Source organism: Bos indicus x Bos taurus, chromosome 28 (assembly GCF_003369695.1).
Source record: "Bos indicus x Bos taurus breed Angus x Brahman F1 hybrid chromosome 28, Bos_hybrid_MaternalHap_v2.0, whole genome shotgun sequence".
Lineage (NCBI taxonomy): Eukaryota > Metazoa > Chordata > Mammalia > Artiodactyla > Bovidae > Bos > Bos indicus x Bos taurus.
Window position 1 is genome coordinate 41,198,677 of NC_040103.1, and position 20,642 is coordinate 41,219,318.

The following is a 20,642-nucleotide window of genomic DNA, read 5'->3' on the forward strand; positions in this document are numbered from 1 at the left end:
CAAATATGATCCTGCAATCCCACTTTGAAGTATTTATTCAAAAGAATTAAGAACAGGATCTCGAAGACATATTTGTACTTCCATGTTCAATGCAGTATTTTTTAAAATGGGCAAAAGGTAGAAATAACCTAATTATCCATCAACAGAGAATAAAGAAAATGTTACACACACAACAGAACATTATTCAGCCATTAAAAAAAAAAAAAAAAAAAACAGGAAATCCTATCATATGCTATAATATGAACCTTCAGGATGTTACCCTAAATGAAATAAGCCAGTCACAGAAGGACTTAATACTGCATGATTCCACTTGTAAGAATTCTAGTCAAACTCAATAAAAATAGAAATGGTGGTTGCCAGGGGCTGGACAGGGGCCAAAATGGGGAGTTGCTATTCAATGGGTATAAAGTTTCAGTCAGGCAACATGAAAAAATTCTAGAGAACCACAGTACAATACTGTGCTTACAATTAACATACACTTAACAGTTACTACACACTTAACAATTTCCTATGATGTAGACCTCATGTTGTAGTTTTTATCACAATAAAAAAAAGAACTTTGAAAAGCATTTGAAGCTTAACAGTATACAGAATAAATATACAAGTTATATTCAAAAGATACACTCATGAACATTTTATTTACTTTGTTGAATTAAGGTGGCTTAGTAAACACTATTATTTTAAAAGTTTTGACAAGGTTTTGCCATTTTAATGCTAAAGACTAATCTAAAAGAGTGAATCCAATGAGAACTGTTGTTCCCTACTGTTAATTGTTTCAAAGTTTTACAAAGTTAATACAGGGTTTATTATAGGGAGCAGGAGGATTTGAGGATACACCCTACTACTTAAAAGTTAAAATAAAAAAACATATGCATGTGGTTAATACGGACACACTGGGGCACGGGTCAGAGGTAAGATACAACCAACACGGACTCTGAGCTCTTGACATCATTCCAAATAGTCTAGCAACTTCACACGCACCTAAGTACACATCACAAACGGTACTGTGTACAGTACCTACAAAAACACCAGACAGCCATCAACTTTTCATGGAAAACAAAACCCCTCTTACCACTCAGCAAGCCAGCTAAATTGTAACTGAGTCCTTTCGACTGCACTACCAGGCTTACTTAAATCTTGTTCATTTTTATTCTGGTTTAAAAACTAGATGTATCATATTAACTAGATTCCTTATCTTTTCAGTGTTAAACTTATTTGTGGATTCCATTTCTTCTGAAATCTACTCCGAAGAATACTTAAACAAACAAACAAAAAAAGTAAAAAAGCTCTTAAGACTATTCTAACATCCTAAAGATTTGGAATCATCAATGCTAGTAATCTTAAACATACTAACACATACTATTCCTTTGTTTCAATTCTCCAGGGGCATGACAAATAAGAACCTCAAATGTAACACTGTGTTACAGCTAAAGAAAAAATATGCCAGTGACAGATGCATGGCGCATGACGCATTTATCTATGAGAGAGAATTCAATTTCTACAAAAACAATGGACCAATTTTTATAATTATAATGCAAGGCTATGGTTAACAAATTGGCTTGTTGAATCACAATTAGAAAAAAGAGGTAAGAAGAGTTTTTTCATGAAAAGCTAAGAAGAAATGACAATATTATGGTATTCTTTATTGAGCTGGCTCTCAAAGGGGGAAAAAATTGGAATAACTGCTTTTAAGCCATGTGAACTTTTTAGCAGTACCAAACTTATTTCTGAGTTTTAAAGAGCACTGTGTACTAAATGAGGACAAATACAGTAAGCTGATTTGAATCCATCCAGCCTTACCTACCGGAGAAGGCAATGGCACCCCACTCCAGTACTCTTGTCTGGAAAATCCCATGGACGGAGGGGCCTGGTAGGCTGCAGTCCATGGGGTCGCTAGGAGTCGGACACAACTGAGCGACTTCACTTTCACTTTTCACCTTCATGCACTGGAGAAGGAAATGGCAACCCACTCCAGTGTTCTTGCCTGGAGAATCCCAGGGATGGGGGAGCCTGGTGGGCTGCCGTCTATGGGATCACACACAGTCAGACACGACTGAAGCGACTTAGCAGCAGCAGGAGCAGCCTTACCCACAGAAGGATATCATAACACAACTGCACTCTCAGCAGTAACTCTGTCAGCGTGCACTACAACTGAATGACTTCTGAAAAAGCAGAGTGCCACAGTGCACAACGGTGCGTGTGTCGCACTTCAGTGACAAGAAGGGAGAAAATTAATCTGGATATCACTTTTTTTTTAATTCTTAAGGTTTCTTTTTGTTTAAGATGGGCAGGAGAGGCAGAGAGTATTTGAGGAAGAAAGTTTCACAAAGATTAGGGTACCTTTTGGCTCTTTAGAACTTTCTTTTAAGCATAATGATATAATCTCAGATTGTCTTAAACTATGATCAAAACAGCCTTAAAGTAAAATTTCCTAGTTTGTTTAAATATTCAGGGCATAATTTGACGAAAAACTGCACCTACCCCTAAACTAAAACCAATAATGTCTCTACTGCTAAGAACTAGACATTCAGAAGTGTGAAGATAGAGCACTAAGCAAAGGTATAATCCACAAGTACATGGGATGAGTAGAACTGAAGATTTTTCCTGATTCAATTAAACCCTACAGATAAAACTTTCAAGAGACAGTTATTTTTATGAATAAATTGTCAACTCCTATCCACGAGAACAATTTATCTGCTACTCAGCTGTTGTACCTTCAAAAGAATTTGTAACAATTTTATAAAATTTTATAACAGGTATTGCCACATCAAAATATCATCTTAAAATAGCATAACTTGAGCATAAGCTCTAAAAATTTTAGTAAAACTTTATAAAACAGGTACTTGCACATCAGAATATCACCCTGAAACAGCATGACCTGAGCATAAGCTCTAAAAAGTCCAAATAACAAAGCATAAAATAAAATACTTGACACTCTGAAAACTACTAAGCAGGCTACAGCTCAACAATTATTAAAATAAAAAGATACTAGGATGAGCCAGGAGTCAAAAACAAAAAAAAGAAAAATCAGCTGAAACAAGCATCAGTTTTACAAGTAAAACTATCACTAAATATAATAAATATAGAATGAACCAGTTGTATTAGGGAGATGACTTATCCAATTTAGAAACACAAAAAGAGAAGCTGAAAATATCTTGAAATATGGCTAAATAGAGAATATTCAATCTCCCCTTCATTTAGCTGGACACATGCTTGCCCTGACTTTCCAACATCTCTTGCTACATGTGTGGGCATATGACCAGGTTCTAGTCAATGATACATGTACAGAAGTGCAGTACACCTTCTGGAGCCTGGCCTTCTAGGGATGTTGACTGCCTCCCCTTCCCATTCTTACTATTCGTATTCTTCAATACTCCATAGAGATGGTAGAATACCACAACAGGAAGATGGATCCCTGACAATATATAAATTTGAAAACAGTCCAGAGAGAAACAGCCAAGGACAGATAAACCAAAGAAAATAAGCCAGCTACTGAAAACTAATTTGAGATTTCTTATACATTAGCTGAGTCAAATGCTACTGAAATTAGTTAGGAATGAATAATGATAGGAATCTGATAAATACATAAAATTTTGCCAACACCAGACTTGTGTATATGTATCCTACACACATATAATCTTAAAAAGAAACAATCTGAAGGATATAAAGAACATCTGCAAGAATAGAACAAGGAAAAAACACAATCTAAAGTCGACTTTTCTTTTTAAAAACCTGTTAAAAATATATATACTCTGAGGAAGATCTCTATATGAACTTCCATGGTGCGATTTCTAAGAATTACTACTAAACAAAAATTTTAAAAGAAAACTAAGTGCAAAAGTACACATATAGATGCTACCTTTTACTATATAAGAAAGGGGAGAAATAAGAAAATTTATGCTTGTTTTTATACAAAGAAATAGAAAAAGGATAAAGCAGAGAACAATTAACAGTTCCTGACCAGGGGTGAGTGATGGGATAGAACACTGCTCAACAAAGTGACCCTTCATTGAATTTACCTTTCTGTACAGTATTGACTTTTGGAAGCATGTTAATGTTGTGCATAATCAGTCAAATAAATTAAATAAATACAAATAAAAGGGAGGAAAAAACCTAAAAGTGAAAGCAAACCAGAACAAACAAACCTACTCACCATTCAAATGAACAGCAAATACAATGAAGGGAAGACAGAAAGCCCAAGAGACGGGCAGACAGAACTAATCTCAGTAACTTATGAGCACAGTATTTATCTTTACACCTCAAGACAGAGAATGTAGGGTAGGACAAGTGCAGGATTACAAATAAATCCTAAACACATTAGTAGAGTTATTTATTGCAGTGGAATGGACAAAGCAACTCTGTAACTATTTTAGACCTATTACAGGTTTGAGTAAAAGTGTTGCGAGTAAAGACAGAAGGCAAGAGAGAACCCTGCAGGGACGGGCTAATATTGTAGTGTGCACTCATGATTTCTAGAACAGATATGTGCGGAAATCTATATGCATACATATGCTGGAATCTGGATGTGTTTTGATGCGCATTTCCTATCTCCATCTCCAAAAAGGGCCAAGAAGTGAAGACCATGTCTACTGTCCCCATCTTGGTCTCTGCTCCTCACTAGAGGGAACAGAACTCAGAGAATGGGCCTGATTCCAGGGCTGGAGCAGAGCACATATGAGATGAATCTCGAACACTGTGTTATGCCAAAAACTAAGAAAGTGCTCACAGAATGATGGGGGTATGTCACAGTGACAGAAGAGGCACACTAGCCACATCATGACAAATGTACTTATAAAATAAATAATGAATTATGAACCATTTTTTTTAAAAGGTAATGACTCATGAGTCCATAATGACAGAAATAAAACAACCAAACAAATAAAAATAAGTAAATAAAACAAATGGGGAAAGGGATGGGTTGATGCTTACAGCAGTGTTGAGAACTGACTAAATGATTATTTTGCAAGCAGCACAGTTAAACACTGAATCAGAAAGGCATCATCATGCATATTAAATCGAAGAGTATGAAGAACAAAGTAGTTGAACAGTCTCTTCAAAGACTGCATTTTAGTTACAAGAGGAAGAAAATAATCATACAGCAACTATATAAGGGCCTACCCCTTTAACTGGGTGATTATAATTAACATCCATCCAGAGGTGGCACACTGAACAGAATACATCATCACTTATACAGTATTTCAGCATAGAATGAATAACCTGACTCTAATCATGAGGAAACTTCAGATTAAACCAAAATGAGAAGCTATTTTTTGAAGGGAGGATCGGGGGAATGTCAAAGTCATAAAAAACAGACTATAGAAATGTTCCTAGTTAAGAGAGACTAAAGACACAGTTAAACAGCTAAATAAAATACCTCACCCTAGACTGGATCCTGTACCAGGGAGGGGAAAATGCTACAAAGCACATTATTGTGTCAAATGACAAAACTGAAGCAACACATTAGGTAAAAATACTGAAACAATGTTAAATTTACTAAAGATGATGTGGACATTAACTAGAAAATACACACTGTATTTAGGAGTAAAGGGCTAATGATACATATGTACATACACAAACTCACCCTTAACTATTCAGAACAAATGAAAAAGCAAATATTAAGATAATCAGGGTAAGGAATGTTCATTGTACTATATTATTTTTGTGACTCTTCTATAATTTTTAAGTTATTTCCAAATATAAACTATTTTAAAAATTATTTCCAAATAAAAATATTAAAAAGTTTTTAAAATTCCCTCAGAAAACGTGTAAAATAGAAAAGGTATAAATCATCATTCTATCAGTTAATTATTTTAATTTCCATGAAACAACTAAATCAAATTCAGACAAGAGTAAAAGAAAGAAATCAAAGAGTAATAAAAAGAATAATTCAACTTTAATATAGGCAATCGCTACAAAATGGGAAGGAATAAAGATATCCTTTATTTATGTTCTTAAATAAAATATTAAACAATCATAACAAATGAAAGTTCAACAGCAATACTTCTCAGTTGAAGCACAGAAAGAGATGAGAACATAACCTGTACCTTGCCCAAAGTTAGTAAGAGTCTTCTATTTTTAATGATTTTTCCCTAAAAAGCCAGTGGGCCCCTGACAATCTTCTTTGCCCTGGCTTCTAAGAAGCTCATAGTTGTATTTGTGGTAGGTCCCTAGGAAATCCATAAAGACCAAAGGGCGTGAATTTTAGCTTCAACTCATCCAATCTTTAGGGCTTCTCTGGTGGCTCAGACAGTAAAGAATCTGCCTGCAATACAGGAGACTTGGTTCGATCCCTGGGTCGGGAAGATTCCTGGAGAAGGGATACCCACACTCCAGTATTCTTGCCTGGAACATCCCATAGACAGAGGAGCCTGGAGGGTGCAGTCCATGGGGTCACAAAGAGTCGGACACAACTGAGTGACTAACACATCTATACTTTTTCTTAGCACAATTTCCTCCTGGTTATTTTTCAACCTGGTTCTACCAAATTCACCTCTGTACACTATAAAAACAGATCTATAAACAATACAGATGACAGAATTAGGTGACAAAAGATATTGAAAATAACTGTAACCATATCCCACATAGGTAAAAAGGTAAGGGAAACAATTATGTTAAGTAGAAAAAGAAGATATAAAAGAGATCCAAACTAATAATTGGGATTAATAGCTGACTAGGCAGCGGGTAGCTCAAACGGTAAAGAATCTGCCCGTAATGAGGGAGACCTGGGTTCAATCCCTGGGTTGGGAGCATCCCTTGGAGAAGGGCATGGCAACCCATTCCAGTATTCTTGCCTGGAGAATTCCATGGACAAAGGAGCCTGGTGGGCTACAGTGAATGGATTCACAGAGTCGGACACAACTTAGCGACTAACACACACAGACACTGTTGAAGAACCTGAAAACGGTCAACAGAAAACTATCTAAACTATCTAACTAAATGAAACCAAGACTGAAAAAATTTTAAAAAGATGGATAGAATGGCAGCACACACCGGGAAAAGTTTCATCAAGCCCAATAAATAAATGAGAAGGCAAAAATTAATTCCCTTCACAGACAACACCACTTTGCCCTGAACTTCTCAAATACTATTTCATTTAAATTTCACCTAAACTTCCCAGTTCCCCCAAAATCCTATAAAAACTTTTCTTTGGTAAGATGCCCCGTGAGTGTCTCTGCTGTGCAGTATCCTTTACTGCAATAAGTCAATAAGCCTGATTCTGTTAGACTACAGGCAATTTCTGCTGATTTTAGGCTGATTCAAAGTAAGACCAGTCCCCAGAGGGGGGAAAAGCGCCAAAAACTATTAGAAGAATATTGGCTAAAATTTCCCCAGATTTGATGTTGACCAATTGTCAAATATAAAAATCAAATATTTAGTACTATACACATTCTTTGGCTTCCCTGATAGCTCAGTTGGTAAAGAGTCCGCCTGCAATGCAGGAGACCACGGCTCGATTCCTGGGTCAGGAAGATCCCCTGGAGAAGGGATAGGCTACCCACACTCCAGTGTTCTTGGGCTTCCCTGGTGGCTCAGCTGGTAAAGAAACCACATGCAATGCAGGAGACCTGGGTTTGATCTCTGGGTTGGAAAGATTCCCTGAAGAAGGGATAGGCTACCCACTCCAGTGTTCTGGCCTGGAGAGTTTGGACTGTATAGACCATGGGGTCGCAAAGAGTCAAGCACGACTAAACAACTTTCACTTCACTTCACGATACACATTCTTTGCAGAAAGATACTTCCAAAAATCTTAGAAATAAACATATATGTACACTTTCTGTAGCTCAGACACTAGGAACTTAATGCTGGGGGGGAAAAATATATGGTCACCATCCTCAAAAAACTCCCAGTATTATACATCTGATGCTAATTTATGGTCATCATTAGTATGAAGTCATAGGAGTATCAATAAGTTCAGCAAAAAGTATTCTAGATGCCAGAAGCCCAATGAACTCTAAATAAAATGTATTACAAATTGGAAAACCAAATTCCAAACTATAAACACCCTAAAACACGTTCTCTCTCTCTCTGTATGTTTAAATGTCACAAGTATGTCAGAATTCCCATGCTCTTGATTAACTCATGGCTACATTTTTCTCAATTTGAACTTCATTTTCTGGGAAATAAGCCACAGTGAAGTATTTTGAATTTTCCAATTTTAAAGGAACTTGAACTAAAGAAAACAAAAAGATTAATGGTATTTTTATGCCTTATTAAAATCCTCCCAGGATATTAAAGGAAAAAAAACACCAGAATTAGATCACACAGAGAAAATAACTTACATTTTCCTATATCTTTATAGAATGTAGATCAATGATTTAAGTACCTGGTTTAATATTTAAGTTAAATACTACCTATATAAAAGGAAGAGAGATATGCTTGCTTTGGAATAAATATGAAATACTAAGACTACTCAAAAATTTCCATGGGGAAAAACATTCTATTAATACCTCACTAAGACATTTATCTTTTTCCTTTTCATACCCCCAATACCTAGCACTGTGAAATGCATGTAGTTATGTGCTGAACTAAAACAATGACAAAGAAAAGCAAACTAAAACTGACCCTCTTCCATACCCAGGTTCAACCAGAACACACTCAGCTTCAACAACTCTTTGACTCACCAACCTGGGAACAGTGGCTTTTTTATGTTTATGCTCTGGCCAACAACCCTCTCACCAGCAGACCAGTGGTTAGCGTCTCTTTCTCAGGCTTCACATTCGTCTGTGTCTCAGATTTCTAGTCCATTCTCTATACCATGAGAATACAGTAAATCTCATACTGTTTTGATGACTGAATCCAGGGATGGTCAATGAATCCCCAGACACAGAACAAAGGTAACCAACAATGTGAAGAAAAATAAGCTGCTTCATCAGAGTTCTGTTAGAGAAGGATACTATAAATGAACATCTGTTCTTGAGTGAGAGGTGTTCTTTAAAATCACTTCAACTTTAAGATTCTGGGTTTAAATTGACTGACAACCTATATAAACTCATTTTATAAAACAAAACAAAACAAAAAATGAGTTTACAAAATCATAAAAACTACACTTTAAAACCACAGCTTTACACAATTTTAACTTTCAAATACAGCTAAGTTTATTACCAAGCTGATAATCAAGTTTTAACTTACTTACCCAAAAAACCTACTATCCTGTGTCATATTGAAAAACAGAAGGGAAGAAAAATAAAAGTCCAAAACGTTCCTTTGAGAGTCAAACAAAAGACACTACCAGATGGGCCCAGCATAAAACCACAGGGAAATGATGAAAGTGAAGGTATAAATATTTGAGAACTGAAACTGAGACTGACACTATGGTTAGTTTCATCAATGACCCAGCAATAATCTTAACTGGCAAAATAAGACAGCCAAAGCCTAAGGTAAAATGTAAGCACAGAAGGTTAGTTGGGATGATTATATGGATAATCCCTTACGAACAGAGCAAACTGGCAACAGCTGAATGGAAAGATCAAAATCAAAGAACAGATCAGGCAAAAGAAATGATCTAAGTTTCTCAGAACATATATGGCAATAACAAAATAATGGAATTCAGGGAGACTGGCTACAGCCAGTGATCAGAAATAAGGTAGCACTGAAAAACAAAAATTTAAATTACCAGATGTTCAAATAAAACCACACAAAGAAAGAACAGGTACTTAAAACCAGGTTTATTTCAACCTAATCCCTCAAACCATGTCTTTACTTTTTCTGCCTTCCAAGTGACAACTTTTCTGAATAATCATTTTAAATATGTTCTTACCAGAACTTTTACCTTCCTCATCTTTCTGACACATTTTTCACCCAGCCAGCCCTCAATTCTGTTATAAACAACCCTTCTTTACATTCCTGGTGAAGTTGGGGAAAATTCTCACTGCCAGCAAGCTTACAGAAAGTTAATGTTTTCTAACATGGGAAGACAGGTAGAGGAAAGTGGGACGTCTCAGCTAGTGGCACTGAAGTTGAGGAGCTGGCCTGTGTGGCCAGGAAACTGGCTCTATACAAAAGGACGGTATTAAGGATACTCAGTATCGGAAAAGGGAAGTAAAATGCAGAAAGCGGGAAGGCTAGAATAAAACATGGTGTTGAACTAGAAATGCAGGTATCTAGGATGAACTGAAGGAGAAGGCAATGGCACCCCCACTCCAGTCCTCTTGCCTGGAAAATCCAATGGACGAGGAGCCTGGTGGGCTGCAGTCCATGGGGTCTCTAGGAGTCGGACATGACTGAGCGACTTCACTTTCACTTTTCACCTTCATGCATTGGAGAAGGAAATGGCAGCCCACTCCAGTGTTCTTGCCTGGAGAATCCCAGGGACGGGGGAGCCTGGTGGGCTGCCATCTATGGGGTCGCACAGAGTCGGACACGACTGAAGCGACTTAGCAGCAGCAGCAGCAGTGTGAAGTGATGTTTCTAAAAATACACAGATATGAAATAAATATGTGTCTGGGTGGTGGGTACTAGTGGTGAGAGAGAGGAAGAAAATGCATATATTCACATGTTGCCTTGCTCTGCTGACTCAAAGTAGGCCTAGAAGCAATGATACCCCAGAAGAAATGACCAAACCTTGGGACCAGATTTTATTTTTAAAGATCATTCTCCACTAAGAAAACAGGGGTCCCTGGAGACATAGCTGACTCCAGGCCTGGGAATGTGTATCACAAGCATCTTAGTGTGTCATTAGTAAGGAAATGCAAAATAGTGGATCATGTTAAAAGCCCGTCTGAAAAAACACCCACAGGCCAAATCTAAGAAAACCTGAGTACTGAAATAATGATAGTACTACTATTTAAATAAACAGCAGTAACAAATGACTGAATAAAACAAGAAATCCATGTTCATACTGACATAAAGAAATTAATATATAAATGGATATGTAATAATGAATACATAATGTACATAATAAGAATATATAAATACACATATTCTTTATGTACATGAGTGAGAGGGGGAAAAAAAATCTACCTTACAGTAGAAGGCCAACTAGTAACAACTATGGAAGGAACAATACAATTAACACACAAAAAAAACACTCAACAAGAATCAGAGTAAAGATCGATTCATGAAAAACTCAATGCTAAAGCTAGTAGGTAGGGTTTCCCTGGTGGCTCAGTGGTAAAGAATCCGCCCGCCAACTCAAGAGACACTTGTTTGATCCCTGACCCAGGAAGATACCACATGCTGTAGAGCAACTAAGCCCATGAGCCACAACTCCTGAGCCCCGTGCTCTGAGCCCAGGAGCCTCAACTACTGAGCCCACGCGCCCTGGAGTCCACGCTCAGCAGCAGGAGAAACCACAGCAACGGGAAGCCTATGCACTGCAACGAAGAGCACCCCTGCTCACCCCAACTAGAGAAGAGCTCACACAGAAACAACCCAGAACAACCAAAACTAAACTTCTTAAAAAAACTAGTGGGTAAAAGCTTGATAAGGAGCTGAAGAACCTGATAAACTTCAGGGGATAGTTAACATATATAGTTATGATACAGACTGACATTGTGTGCTACCTGGTATGATGCAGTTAAAACAGAGCATCTCTTCTGAGGTATTTCCACCAAATACACATAACCTAAGAAGACTCTTACAAGTCCCTTGGACTGCCAGGAGATCCAACCAGTCCATCCTAGAGGAGACCAGTCCTGGGTGTTCTTTAGAAGGACTGATGCTGAGGCTGAAACTCCAATACTTTAGCCACCTTATGCGAAGAGTTGACTCACTGGAAAAGACCCTGATGCTGGGAGGGATTGGGGGCAGGAGGAGAAGGGGACAACAGAGGATCAGATGGCTGGATGGCATCATCGACTCAATGCACATTAGTTTGGGTGAACTCCAGGAGTTGGCGATGGACAGGGAGGCCTGGTGTGCTGCGATTCATGGGGTCCCAAAGAGTTGGACACGACTGAGCGACTGAACTGAACTGAACCACAAGAAAACATCAGATAAGCACAAACTGAGGGACATTCAACAAATAGCTGATCTTAACTCTTCAAAAATGTCAAAGCCATGAGAAGACTAGGAAAGACACAGATATTCAGACTGAAGAAGGATGGAGATTTATGACAACTAAATACAACATGTGATGCAGGACTGGATCATGGAAGATTGGGGAGGGTAGGATTTGTTCTGCTATAAAGGCCATTATTCAGACAATTGGGAAAACTGAACAGGATATGTGGATTACACTGAATTACTGTATCAGTGTTATTAACTACATGGTTTTGATGGGTATACTATAGCTATGGGGCTTCCCTGGTAGCTCAGAGGGTAAAGCATCTGCCTACAATGGGGAGTAAAGTACTCTCATTTCTATAAACTAAGGTACTGTGTTGGCCAACGCAATACCTGATGCTGGGGAAAAATTGCAGGCAGGAGGAGAAGGGGACTACAGAGGGTGAGATGGTTGGATGGCATCACCAACTCAATGGACATGAGTTTGAGCAAGATCTGGGAGTTGGTGATGGACAGGGAAGCCTGGCGTGCTGCAGTCCATGGGGTCGCAAAGAGTCAGACACAACTGAGCGACTGAACTGAACTGAACTGAACCCAGTATTTGGGAGTAATCAGCATTAAGTCTGCAGCTTATTCTCAAGCCATACATGATAGGGGGGCCCATTTAGAACCCCATAGGATATTTAGTAGTATCCAAGACATTTTTGGTTGAAAACAGGGGCATGGGGGTAGGGGAGGAATGGGACCAGCCATCTGTTGGACAGAGGCCAGAAATGTTGCTAAATATTCTCCAATGTACAGGGCTACCCTCCATAACAAAGATTTACTCAATGCAAAACAGCCAAGAAAGCCTGATAGGTAAGGAGAAAAATTTGCCACTGCAAGACATGGGCCACCTTTCCACCACTCAGAAATGAGGTCATTAGTGCCTTTAATCAGATTAGAGAAGACCCAGATACTCTCACTGACCTATTAGTCCTACCAGTGAATACCAGGGGGTATTCCTCTTATAATGGAGAAATGGAGCAACTGCTGAGAACACTTTCTACACCCACTACCTAGTGACCCCCTCCTTTCCTTTTTTTCTGGAGATCTGGGGGGTAACCTACATAAAAACTCCTTGAAGAACTGAGCTTGTCTTTTTTAACATCAAAAACATGAATCATAATTTCTTATATATGAAACAAATCTATTCTTTTCACTGAATTTATAAATGCTTAAAACTCTGATCCCATTTATTTGCTCTATTCCTTTATACTCATCAAAACTCAATAGGTTAAATTTCAGTTTTGTGTTTCTCAATGGTTCTCTCCTTTTAAACAATTCAAGTAGTTCTTTAGCTGTCTTGAAGACAAATGGATGACCTATTTCTTATTAAGACCTAAGGATTTTATACTGCTTAGCTTCTTGTTGCTCTCTTGCTGACGTAGGCTTCTAAATTCTTTGGATATTTTCATAAGGATATGTAATTTCCATGGGATCTAAAGCATTATTATTACTTTTCATTAAAGTACTATAACACTCAGGATCAAAGTCTCATTTTTGAAGTTTACTGACCCACCTAAACAGTAGTAATATCTAAGTGAAAAAAATTCTGACACAATTCCACTTAAAAAGGGTTTGGGGTAAACCTTTCAATAGGAGGTTAAAAATGAAATGAAAAGTTTACTGAAGCCTCTTTGGGGATTAAATCAGCACTACTGTTTTAAGGCAGGGCTTTACCTATATTACATCTTTCAAATGAGTTCAAACTCATAGCTCTTTTGGTTTCATAATAATGATTTTCTTAATTTTCTTCTGACATTATCCATCAACAGTAAATAGGTCTTCTGCCTACTTGCTTGCATGACCTGATTTACTTTAGGCCAGAGAGATTCCTTCATAATCGGGTCAAGTAAATGTACACTGCTGCCTCCTAAGTCATGCCAGTAGCAAAGAAATGAATCCAATATAAAGTTTAAAACTAAGTTAAAGAAATGAAATTAAGTACAAATGAACTCGAATACTAAATTAAAATACCTAAGATAAAAATTACCTCAAAACTTTCAAACACTACAGCAGAAACACAACACTATAAAACAACTATACTCCAGTAAAAATTAATTTAAGAAAAAAAAACCTTTGGAACACGTTACTATCACTTCATCCTTAGAGAAATAATTTAAAGACAAAAGGAGCTAGAAAGAAATCGTAAACTTCTTTCAGTGTATTTACTGTTCATAGTAATACTGGTATTATAATTTAAAAAGTAATGTGTGCTATAGAATAAACCAAGAAAACAAAGTACAAAATTCTGAAATGTTAAATCTGAAATGAAACTATTAACTCAGTTTATTTTCAATATATTTCATAGCTCTATCCAATGAACAAGTCTAGAAGCAATGAATACACACAGCACTTAGTTCTGGGTTTCTAAGTACTAATCCCCACAGAAAGAACTGATCTTTAGATGAATGAATGATTCCATGACTGAAAGTAAACTCTGGGTCATCATCTGTGCAGAAAGCGAAAAAAGTGCTCAAAGATGATGGGGCTGTATCAAAAGGAGACAAATAGCTTGAAATGGTTGTGCTGGCCAAACCTAATGGGCAATAGAATATTCACATGGCGCCAAAGTAACTCCCAGAAGCTTACTAACTAAATTATAAAAGGAAAAATATACTTTTATTTTTGAGGCTCCAGTGATCACAACTGGACAGTTGTGGAGGCAGCCATGTGCCCAGCAGTTCAGCAGGCAGTCAGTACTAAGCAGAATAAGCAGGTGTTACACAGCTGCCAATGTGATACAACATACACAATATTACTTTTGAGGTACTCTTGCCAAAACACGTTTAACCTCAGCCTAGTCAAACATACAAACTTAACTCCAGTGTTCTATGACACTATACTATTTTAACACAGTGGGGTAATGACTTATATCATCAAGAAACAATCAGTTAAATTCTGAATGTGTAAACACTCTACAAGACAGATATCCTGGGCTCTTAAAAAAAAAAATCACTGTCATGGGGAATTTTAAAAGATGAAGAGACTGCTCAAGATTAAAGAGACATAACACGTAAATCAGTTCAGTTTGGGGAAAAAAATATATGTCTCATTTTAGAGAGTTGAGAAAAACTGAATATGGACTGAACATCAGATTATATCAAAGAATTACTAATCATATAACCACAGTTAGCTATGAAGACTGTCCTTTTTCTTGAGAAATGCATGTGATCTATAACTCCACAACTTACTTTCAAATGGACAAGGAAAAATGTTATGTAATACACATGTGCACATGCACGCACACACACATACACACATGAAGAGGGGAGAGGAAGGTGCCTTGGTGTGTCATTACAACAACTAGAGAGGTCAATCTAGGTAGAGGAATATGGTATTCATCACATTGCTTTTTTCACATCTTGTGTAAATTTTACTTTTCATAATAAAAAGTTGAGGGAGGGGGAAATAAGGTAGAATATTATAAATCAGAAGTTTTCAAACTATGGTCTATGGAAACTTTCAGAGCGTCTACAAAGAAAAATCCATTTTCAGAAAAATAATGTGTTATCTGCCCTTTTCACTGTGTGGATATTTGTAGGGATGGTGCAAAAGCAATGCTGGGTAAAGCTGTTGATGTCTTAGCATGAATCAAGGTAGGGGCTCTGAACTGTATATAAGTAATTATATTCTTCAATGCTACATACTCCAGTTATAAAATAAAATGCCAGTTTCAAACTAACATACATTGTAAAGCACCTACACCCCAAAGAAAAATAAACAATCAAAATAAAATGCCACTGTCACATAAGAAAAAAGCCTTTGATGAATTAGGTAAAATTACTGATTAAATTGTAACCCTTAAGTGCACTAATGATCTATGTGAAAAAAATCAGTGTACCTAAAACACTCCTGTTGCATACAAAGTGTGGTTGTATCAAATAAAAAACACTATTTACTGCTCAAGTTTCAAGCTGAACTAGCTACTTTTTTTCTGAACACCGTTGTTTATGTGAAAGACTGACAAACTGCTTACACAGACCTGGTGTCAGGCAGACATTTTCTCAAAAATGAACAAAGCAGGCCTGTCACTGCCAGTCGTTTTCCCTGAAGTATTTTCTGCCAATGAAAAAAATTTCTACTTTTAAGCAAAAACTAAAATTTTGGAGAACTTTATCTACTATTTTGAACCTGACAGCTTCAGTCTGACAGTGATATTTTTGATACTGTATAATACAGTGTGTCATCATATGAAAGCTGGGATAAACCAGTGTAATCAGTATTTTCCAAAAGACCAGTGTATGATGTTATAAAACACTCATGTGTAAAAGATTCATTCAAAAGCAGGACAGACCAATAGATTTTAATGTAACAGTATGAAAAGTTCACTGGCATGGTTTTAGATCCCAAGCTTCAATTAATCTTTAAGTAACTCCTGCTTGATGCGTTTTGATGTAGTAGCAAAACAGAATGTCCATGATTACCTGAAAAAGCTATTTAAAATACTGTTAGGCTAGAATGTCTTCATACTTTTCAACTAAAACAATATAATAAAAAGTACTGAATGTAGAAGATATGAGAATCTAGCTGTCTCTTAAAAAATTTTTATTGACGTACAGTTGATTTACAATGCTGTGTTATTTTCTGTGGTACAACAAAGTGACTCAGTTATACATATATATTCTTTCTCATATTCTTTTCCATTATGGTTTATCACAGGATACTGAATATAGTTCCCTGGGCTAAAGAGTAGAACCTTGCTGTTTATCCATCCTAAATAGACTAGTTTGCATCTGCTAATCCCAAAAAGAACCAGAGATCCAACTGCCGACATCTGTTAGATCTTAGAAAAAGCAAGGAATTCCAGAAAAACATCTACTTCTGCCTCACTGACTATGCTAAAGCCTTTGTGTGAATCACAACAAACTGTGGAAAATCCTTAAAAGAGATGGGAATAACACACCACCTACCTGCCTCCTGAGAAGCCTGTATGCAGGTCAAGAAGCAAAAGAACTGGACATGGAACAACAGACTGGTTCCAAATTGGGAAAGGAGTACGTCAAGGCTGTATACTGTCACCCTGCTTATTTAACTTACAATACAGAGTACATCATGCAAAACGCCGGGATGGTTGAGCCACAAACTGGCATCAAGACTGCTGGGAGAAATAGCAACAATTTCAGACATACGATGACACAACTCTGATCACAGAAAGCAAAGAGGAACTAAAGAGCCTCTTGATGAAGGTGAAATAAAGTGAAAAGGCTGGCTTAAAACTCAACATTCAAAAAATGAAGATCATGACATCCAGTCCCACCACTTCATGGCGAACAGATGGGGAAACAATGGAAACAGAGACAGACTTTATTTTCTTGGGGTCCAAAGTTATTGCAGATGGTGGCTGTAGCCATGAAATTAAAAGATACTTGCTCCTTGAAAGAAAAGCTGTGACAAGCCTAGACAGCCTATTAAAAAGCAGAGACATTATTTTGCCAATAAAGGTCCGAATAATCCAAGCTATGTTTTTTCCAGTGTCAATGTACGGATGTGAGAGCTGGACCATAAAGACTCAGTGGCAAAAAACTGAAGGTTCCGAATTTTAATGCTGGAGAAGATTCTTGAGAGTCCCTTGGACAGCAAAGAGATCAAACCAATCAATATTAACAGAAATCAACCCTGAATATTCATTGGAAGTACTGATGCTGAAGCTCCAATACTTCAGCCACCTGATGCAAACAGCGAACTCATTAGACTGAGGACAGGATGAGAAGGGGGTGAAAGAAAATAGATGGTTGAATGGCATCACCAATTCAACAGACATGAGCTGAGCAAACTTCAGGAGATGGTGAACGACAGGGAATCCTGGCATGCTGCAGCATGGAGTCACAAAAAAGTCAGACACAACTCAGTGACTAAACAACAACAATTCTGAAGAATCTAGCTGTCTTATTAAGCCAAACTATATGAAAAGATTTGCAAAAAACATAAAACACTGCTACTCATCTCACTTCTTGTTTTAAGAAAATAATTCTCACTAAAATGCTACATTAATAACGGATCATTATTATTATTTTAAGTGAATTATAAGTATCTTTGATATACGTTTTCATTTTTAACTTGGTAAATACTGGTAAATAGTAACATATATAATCAAAATCGCTCTGGGATTCTCAGTAAAATTTTTAAGACTGTAGTCCTGAGACCAAAAAATGTGGTAACTTTCACACTAGAAATCAACACATGCCATACACAATTTTAGAAATCAAACACTCACCTAAAAATTAAGGACCACAGCCATTACACCACACTACCATAGCCCCTGGCTCCAGAGCAAGTTAGCGCCATTGAAATTAGCATTAAGCACTTTTTTTCCCCCTGCTGGGAGGTGGGTACATGGCGGTACAAAAGTATAACACAATCACTCTGAAAAGATTCCTAACTGGCTCTTCAGAGGTAAAAGAATTAAAAATAAAATGAGGCCAGATAATATAGACACGCTAATTTTTTAGTTGCTTAAAAGTAGTTCAATCTACAATAACAAAACTACAATAACATTATATACGCTATTTAAGTAAAGGAATTTTTAAATACAAGGGTAAAGTCAAGCAAATTATTCTCAATACCTATGCAGGACCATATTTAAAAGACTTATAGTGCTCGCTTCGGCAGCACATATACTAAAATTGGAACGATACAGAGAAGATTAGCATGGCCCCTGCGCAAGGATGACACGCAAATTCGTTAAGCGTTTCATATTTTAAGAAAGCTGTGGTACATATACACAATGGAGTATTACTCAGCCATTAAAAAGAATACATTTGAATCAGTTCTAATGAGGTGGATGAAACTGGAGCCTATTATATAGAGTGAAGTAAGCCAGAAAGAAAAACACCAATACAGTATACTAACGCATATATATACGGAATTTAGAAAGATGCTAACAATAACCCTGTATACGAGACAGCAAAAAAGACACTGATGTATAGAACAGTCTTTTGGACTCTGTGGGAGAGGGAAAGGGTGGGATGATTTGGGAGAATGGCATTGAAATATGTATAATATCATATATGAAACAAGTCACCAGTCCAGGTTCGATGCACGATACTGGATGCTTGGGGCTGGTGCACTGGGACAACCCAGAGGGATGGTATGGGGAGGGAGAAGGGAGGAGGGTTCAGGATGGGGAACACATGTATACCTGTGGCAGATTCATTTTGATATATGGCAAAACCAATACAATATTGTAAAGTTAAATAAAATAAAATTTTAAAAAACTAAAAATAAATAAAAGATAAAAAAAAAAGACTTATAAAATGCCTAAGAATGAACTTACCCTTAACACTATATACAAAAATTAACTCAAAATGAATCAATGACCTAAATGTAAAACTTAAAACTATAAAACTTAGAAGAAAACACAGGTGAAAAGGTAGACATTCAATCTCACAATGATTTTAAATATGACACCAAAAGTGTGTGTAACGAAAAAAAAAGATAAATTGGACTTCACTGATATTAAAGCACACTATCAAGAACGTAAAGAGACAACTCACAGTACAGGAACATTTATGTGCAAATTATGTATCTAATGAGGCGTTAGTATATAAAGAGCTCCTATAACTCAACAAAAAACCAAACAATTAAAAATTGGGCACTAAATAGACATTTCTCTAAAAAGGTGTACAAATGTCCAGTAAGTACATGAAAAGATGCTCAACATCATTAATTAGTAAAATACAAATCAAACCACAATGAGATACTATTTCCCACACATGAGGATAGCTATTATCAGAAAACTCAGACAATAACATGTTGGTAATGATGTGGAAAAATTGGAAACCTTATGCACTAAGAATATAAAAACGGTGCAGTCAAGGTGGACAAGTCTGGCAGTAAAACACAGACCTGGGCGTCCCTTGTGGCGCAGTGGTAAAGAATCTGCCTGTCAATGCCAGGAGGCACCAACACCTGGTCCGTGAAGATCCCACATGCTGCGGGACAACTACTTGTGGTCCAGGCACCACAACTGCTGAGCCCACGTGACACAACTACTGAAGCCTGAACACTAGAGCACAAGCTCCTCAAGGAGAGCTCTTCAGTGAGGAACTCGTACACTGCAACTAGGCAGGAGCCCCTGCCTGCCACCGCTGAAGCTCACACAGCAGTGAAGGGCCCAGCACAGCCCGATAAACACTTTAAAAAAAAAAAAACAACAGACCTACCATATGTCCTAAAAATTCCAATCCTAAGTATCCAAATCAATTGAAAGCAGGTGACTCAAAACAGCCAAAAAGTGAGAACCACCCAAGTGTCCATCTACAGATGAGTAAATAAACAAAATGTGGTATACACATACACTGTAATATTCACTTCACTTCAGTCACTCAGTCGTGTCCGACTCTTCGAGACCCCATGAATCGCAGCACGCCAGGCCTCCCTGTCCATCACCAACTCCCGGAGTTCACTCAGACTCACGTCCATTGAGTCAGTGATGCCATCCAGCCATCTCATCCTCTGTCGTCCCCTTCTCCTCCTGTCCCGAATCCCTCCCAGCATCAGAGTCTTTTCCAATGAGCCAACTCTTCGCATGAGGTGGCCAAAGTACTGGAGTTCCAGCTTCAGCATCATTCCCTCCAAAGAAATCCCAGGGCTGATCTCCTTCAGAATGGACTGGTTGGATCTCCTTGAGTCCAAGGACTCTCAAGAGTCTTCTC

General features: G+C 37.5%; 1 protein-coding gene and 1 non-coding gene across 5 annotated transcripts in view; one reads left to right on the forward strand and one right to left on the reverse strand.

The window, feature by feature from the left end:
- Positions 1 to 20,642, reverse strand: part of WAPL (WAPL cohesin release factor) — a 77,473-nt gene that overhangs the window by 26,504 nt on the left and 30,327 nt on the right. The window lies entirely within an intron of this gene.
- Positions 18,582 to 18,688, forward strand: LOC113885626. The gene has a single exon (XR_003509278.1). It is a non-coding gene; the product is annotated as a U6 spliceosomal RNA (small nuclear RNA).